The following is a 6,295-nucleotide window of genomic DNA, read 5'->3' as shown; positions in this document are numbered from 1 at the left end:
CCGCCGGTCCATGCACCAACTGAGCCTGCGCACAACCGCCGGCTCCCTGTTCCAACTGAGCCTGCGCACAACCGTCCGCCGGCTGCCTGCACCAATCGAGCCTGCGCACCACCGTCCGCCGGCTGCCTGCACCAATCGAGCCTGCGCACCACCGTCCGCCGGCTGCCTGCACCAATCGAGCCTGCGTACAACTGTGAGATCCACTCCCTGAGGAATGACAGCGCTGCCATCTTTGATATTGGCATTTCTTGCAGGTTACCTGAATGCCTTACAGAGCATGCGCAATACAGACCATAATAAAAACAGAAAATGCAGCATCTTAGTAGAAAAACAGAATTAATGTTTCAGATCTAATTGAGCCTTCTGCAAAAACAGACTATTCTGCCCAAGCCATGGTCTAGTGGAGCCTCCGCCACCTCTATCCTTCCATCTCCGAAACCTCCATCACTCTTCTCATTGCCTTATCCAGCTTCAATATAACAAAATTAAGGAACAATGTCTTGCAATTATTTTTACCACCTTTGGAACCTCAACCTTTTACAATTTACATCTGTAAATCCTGACAGAGTGACTCCAATAAAATGATGATGGAGGCAAAACAAAAGGTTTAATTAACACAACCTGACTATGATAATAATTATAATAATCTTTATTGTCACAAGTCGGCTGACATTAACCCTGCAATGAAGTTACTGTGAAAATCCCCTAGTCGCCACATTCCGGCGCCTGTTCAGGTACACAGAGGGAGAATTCAGAATGTCCAATTCACCTAACAGCGCGTCTTTCAGGACTTGTGGGAGGAAACCGGAGCACCCGGAGTAAACCCACACAGACACGGGGAGAACGTGCAGACTCCGCACAGACAGTGACCCAAGCCGGGAAACGAACCCGGGTCCCTGGAGCTGTGAACAACAGTGCCAACCACTGTGCTACCGTGATGCCCAACTACAACTCCACTCCCCGAAGACTCTCCCGCCCGACCCACACCCGGGTCGGGGTTTTCATGTCCGCTGGGCTCCTCTTGTTAAGGGGAAGCCTCGTCCCCTTACCGGGGAAGCTCATCCCAGGTCATGCAGATGACACAGAGATAGAGAGGAAAGTAAAAGGTAAATCACCATAGTCCCAGATGACCATAGGCTGCTTTGCTGTCTGAGGAGGGAGAGCTGACTGGTGGTGATTTAACCTGAGGGTCACCACACCTCAGGCAAGGGACAGAAGGCAGAGCCTTCATGAATAACCTGTCGGTACAGGAATTGAACCCCCGCTGCTGGCCTTGCTCTGAATCACGAATCAGCCAAGTGAAATAACTGGCTCGGGATAGGAAAGGTGATTGTGAAGAGGACAGAAGTTTACAGATGGATATTGCTCGACTGAGTGGGGAAAAGTCTGACAGATGGAGTATAATATAGGAAAATGTGAAATTGTTCAGTGTGGCAGGAAGAATAAAAAAGCAGAGTATTACTGAAACGGAGAGCAACTGCCGAATCCTGAGGTGCAGAAGGATCTAGATGTCAAAGAACAACAAAGAACAAAGAAATGTACAGCACAGGAACAGGCCCTTCTGCCCTCCAAGCCCGTGCCGACCATGCTGCCCGACTAAACTACAATCTTCTACACTTCCTGGGTCCGTATCCCTCTATTCCCATCCTATTCATGTATTTGTCAAGATGCCCCTTAAATGTCACTATCGTCCCTGCTTCCACCATCTCCTCCGGTAGCGAGTTCCAGGCACCCACTACCCTCTGCGTAAAAAACTTGCCTCGTACATCTACTCTAAACCTTGCCCCTCTCACCTTAAACCTATGCCCCCTAGTAATTGACCCCTCTACCCTGGGGAAAAGCCTCTGACTATCCACTCTGTCAATGCCCCTCATAATTTTGTATACCTCTATCAGGTCTCCCCTCAACCTCCTTCCTAGTGCATGAGCTAGTTTTCAGGTGCAGCATGTAACCAAGACGGCTGAGTTGCATTGGAGGCAGTTCAGAGGAGCTTCATTAGATTGAATCCAGAGATGAGAGATTGAGCAGTTTAGACCTATACTCTCTTGAGTTTAGAAGAATGAGAGGAGTCTGATTGAGGTATATAAAATGATAAAAGGTATTGATAAAGTAGACGTGGAGTGGATGCTTCCTCTTGTGGACATTCTAGAACGAGAGGTCATAGTCTCAGGATGAGGGGTGGCAGATTTAAAACCGAGATGATGAGAAATTACTTCTCTCAAAGGGTCGTCAGTCTGTGGCATTCACTTCCCCAAAGTGTGGTGGGTGCCAGGGGCTGGTTTAGCACAGGGCTGGCTTTTAAAGCAGGCCAGCAGCACGGTTCAATTCCCGAGCAGGCACCGGAATGTGGCGACTAGGGGCTTTTCACAGTAACTTCATTTGAAGCCTACTTGTGACAATAAGCGATAATCATTGTTCGCATTGAGTGTATTTAAGGAGGAGATGGACAGATTTTTAATTAGTAATGGGGGTTGAAGGGTTATGGAGAACGGGCTGGAGAGACAATCAGGTGATCGTATTGAATGGCGGAGCGGACTCGGGGGCTGAATGGCCTACTCCTGTTCTTAGGATATATTTTCATGTCAGGATGGTGTGTGACTTCAGGATAGTGGTGTTCCAACAAAGAACAAAGAAATGTACAGCACAGGAACAGGCCCTTCGGCCCTCCAAGCCCGTGCCGACCATACTGCCCGACTAAACTACAATCTTCTACACTTCCTGGGTCCGTATCCTTCTATTCCCATCCTATTCATATATTTGTCAAGATGCCCCTTAAATGTCCCTATCGTCCCTGCTTCCACTACCTCCTCCGGTAGCGAGTTCCAGGCACCCACTACCCTCTGCTTCCCATGTTCCTTCTGCCCTTGTCCTTCTAGATGAAGGCACAGTTGGCTGGAGTGGACTGGGAAAGGAGTTATCAGAAAAGACAGTTTATCAGCAATGGCAGATGTTTATCATAGAAGTTACAGTGCAGAAGGAGGCCATTCGGCCCATCGAGTCTGCACCGGCTCTTTGAAAGAGCACCCTACCCAAGCCCACAACTTCACTCTATCCCCATAACCCAGTAACCCCATCCAACACTAAGGGCAATTTATCATGGCCAGTCCACCTAACCTGCACATCTTTGGACTGTGGGAGGAAACCGGAGCACCCGGAGGAAACCCACGCACACACGGGGAGGATGTGCAAACTCCGCACAGACAGTGACCCAAGCCAGAATCGAACCTGGGACCCTGGAGCTGTGAAGCCACAGTGCTAACCACTATGCTACCGTGCTATCCAAAGTCTGCTTCAGAGGAAGTTTGACAAACAGATGGGGTAGGAAGGAGTGGAAAGTTATTTCAATTGTATTGTATTGGATTTGTTTATTGTCACGTGTACCGAGGTACAGTGAAAAGTATTTTTCTGCGAGCAGCTCAACAGATCATTAAGTACATGAGAAGAAAAGGGAATAAAAGAAAATACATAATAGGGCAACACAACATATACAATGTAATACAGGGTGAAATGTAGTAGGGTGGGGGGGGGGGGGGGGATTATGTGGAGCAGAAATACTGGTACAGATCTGATGGACAGAGTGGCCTGTTTCTGTGGTGTAAAGACAATGGAGGAAAACTGTTTTCTTTGTATAGTGTTATGGGGGAGGGGCAATGGGGCAATGGAGAACTCTTCACTCGGCTCACTGGGAGGGAAGGGGAGGGACACTGGGAGGGGAGTGGGAGGGAGTGGGGGGAGGGGAGTGAGTGGGGGGGGAGGGGAGTGAGGAGGGACTGGGGGAGGGGAGGGAGTGGGGGAGGGGAGTGAGGAGGGAGTGGGGGAGGGGAGGGAGTGGGGGAGGGGAGTGGGGGGGGGGAGGGAGTGGGGGGAGGGGAGTGAGGAGGGAGTGGGGGAGGGGAGTGGGGGGGAGGGGAGGGGGAGTGGGGGGAGGGGGGAGTGACTGTAACAGGAGTGACTGTGAGGGAGTGAGGGCAGTGACTCCTCACACTGCTCGCTGGGAGGGAGTGGGAGGGGGGGAGGGAGTGTAAAAGGAGTGACTCTGAGTGAGGAGTGCAGGGTCGGCACCCCCGGGCCAAAAGGCACCGCTGGGATTCGAACCCAGGGTCTCCTGTTTACTAGACAGGCGCTTTAACCAACTAAGCCACGGCGCCGCCGACTCGTCCACCGGAATAGGCGCTTCTAGACTCGGTGCGCCTGCGCACTCCTGCACTCCAATCCCACGGCCGGCACCGCGCGCCTGCGCATTCTCGCACTCCACGCCCACAGCCGACACCACGCGCCTGCGCACTCTCGCACTCCACGCCCACAGCCGACACCACGCGCCTGCGCACTCTCGCACTCCACGCCCACAGCCGACACCACGCGCCTGCGCATTCCACTCCCACAGCCGGCACTGCGCACTGACCCTGACCGCAACAGGGGATAATGCGGGAGGAGCAATGGGGATAATGGGGGAGGGGCAATTGGGAGGGGGAGGGGCAGTGGGGAGGAGGAGGGGCAATGGGCATAATGGGGAGGGGCAATGAGGAGGGGATAATGGTGGAGGGGCAATGGGGATAATGGGGGGGGGGGCAATGAGGAGGAGGAGGGGCAGTGGGGATAATGGGGGTGGGGCCATTGGGAGGGGGAGGGGCAATGGGGAGGAGGAGGGGCAATGAGGAGGGGATAATGGTGGAGGGGCAATGGGGATAATGGGGGGGGCAAGGAGGAGGAGGGGCAGTGGGGATAATGGGGGAGGGGCCATTGGGAGGGGCAATGGGGAGGAGGAGGGGCAATGAGGAGGGGATAATGGGGAGGGGATAATGGGGGAGGGGCAATGGGGATAATGGGGGAGGGGCAATGAGGAGGAGGAGGGGATAATGGGGGAGGGGGAATGAGGAGGAGGAGGGGATAATGGGGGTGGGGCAATGAGGAGGAGGAGGGGTTAATGGGGAGGGGCAATGAGGAGGAGGGGATAATGGGGAGGGGCAATGAGGAGGAGGAGGGGATAATGGGGGAGGGGGAATGAGGAGGGGGAGGGATAATGGGGTTGGGGCAATGGGGAGGGGGAGGGGCCTTTATCAAATGTAAAACGGCCGGACCCACCATGGGGCCAGTTTGGGAAAGGCTGGTTGTTGAAACCCCCCCGTGTCTTCCACAGAATATGAACGTCCCCGGTAAGGGGCGGGGTTTCCTCTTTAACAGGGGAGCCCTCACTGAATAAAAACGGGAACAGTACATTGAATGTATAAGATACTTTTTCCGGATAAAGGCGATTATAGGGACAAAAGGCAGACAGTGTTTTGCTCACGGTTTGTGACGGACTTACCTATAGCAAAATGAAGAGCTTGAGCCATCCAGATGTGCCCAACACCAGGTCTTCTGACACTTTGGTGGCCCTCGTGGGGAATAATTTCCACCCAAAACCCCCGCTCAGCATTCGCCGTTTTCGTTTCCATACCGCCACCCAGGCCGAATCGAGCTGGGATTTTGTGGCCAGGTTAAGGACACTGGCTGAAACCTGTGAGTTTGGCAGCGTGTTGAACGAGACTGTGCAAGACCGTTTTGTCTGCGGTGTTCGGGATCCAGCAACGCAAAGCTTTGGCTGAGAGCCACCTGGATCTGCAACGAGCGGTGAGATCGCAGAGCAGGGCATCCAGGAACTCCAGGGCATCATTGTCCTAAATTGAGGCCATGACCGGAGGAGACGGCCCTCCGACGATGGGGCAAACTCTGCAGAGAAGCTGCAGAGACACCAAAACCCACCATACGTTTTCCCCCGAGAATGAGGGCCTGGCTGTCGACCACGTGCCGGCACCAACCAGCCATCGAGACTGGACAGATTGACAGGCCCACAAAGGCCCATTCCCCCCTGCCGCCCTGCTGGGCGTGATCGCCACCCACGTGACCGGGCCAACTATCTAGAGGAGGAAGACGCCCCCTACTAGCAGCTGCACTGCGCGATGGCCCCATGGGTCGTCCCCGTCCAGGTGACCTTGCACGTGAAAGGATACTCCATTCAGATGGAGCTGGACACGAGACCAGTGGTTTCTGTGGTCAGCCGCCGCACTTTTGACAAGATTCGATCGGGCCTCCAGACATTGGCATTGTGGGATACCGGTGCCAGGTTGCCGATGTGTACGGCGGAGTTGTTGAAGATTGAGGCAAATCGGCGGTTCCCCATCATAAACGGAGAGCAGTCGGCAAGCCGAGCTCTGGTGGTGTATGGCACCGGATCGAGTTTGACAGCCGCGACCGGTTGCACCTGCAATATGATTGGCAGCAGGTTTGCTGTATGTACCCGAATGTTCAGGTCTTG

General features: G+C 53.7%; 1 non-coding gene across 1 annotated transcript; it reads right to left on the bottom strand.

Annotated features, from left to right (window-relative positions):
* Positions 1-4,074: 4,074 nt before the first annotated feature.
* On the bottom strand, positions 4,075-4,148 carry trnat-agu (transfer RNA threonine (anticodon AGU)). Its single transcript has one exon. It is a non-coding gene; the product is annotated as a tRNA-Thr (tRNA).
* Positions 4,149-6,295: the final 2,147 nt, after the last annotated feature.

The sequence above is a fragment of the Scyliorhinus torazame genome, chromosome 10, assembly GCF_047496885.1.
Source record: "Scyliorhinus torazame isolate Kashiwa2021f chromosome 10, sScyTor2.1, whole genome shotgun sequence".
In the NCBI taxonomy this organism is placed as follows: Eukaryota; Metazoa; Chordata; class Chondrichthyes; order Carcharhiniformes; family Scyliorhinidae; genus Scyliorhinus; species Scyliorhinus torazame.
The sequence above is the reverse complement of the archived record's forward strand: the minus strand, read 5'-3'. Positions and strand labels throughout refer to the sequence as shown.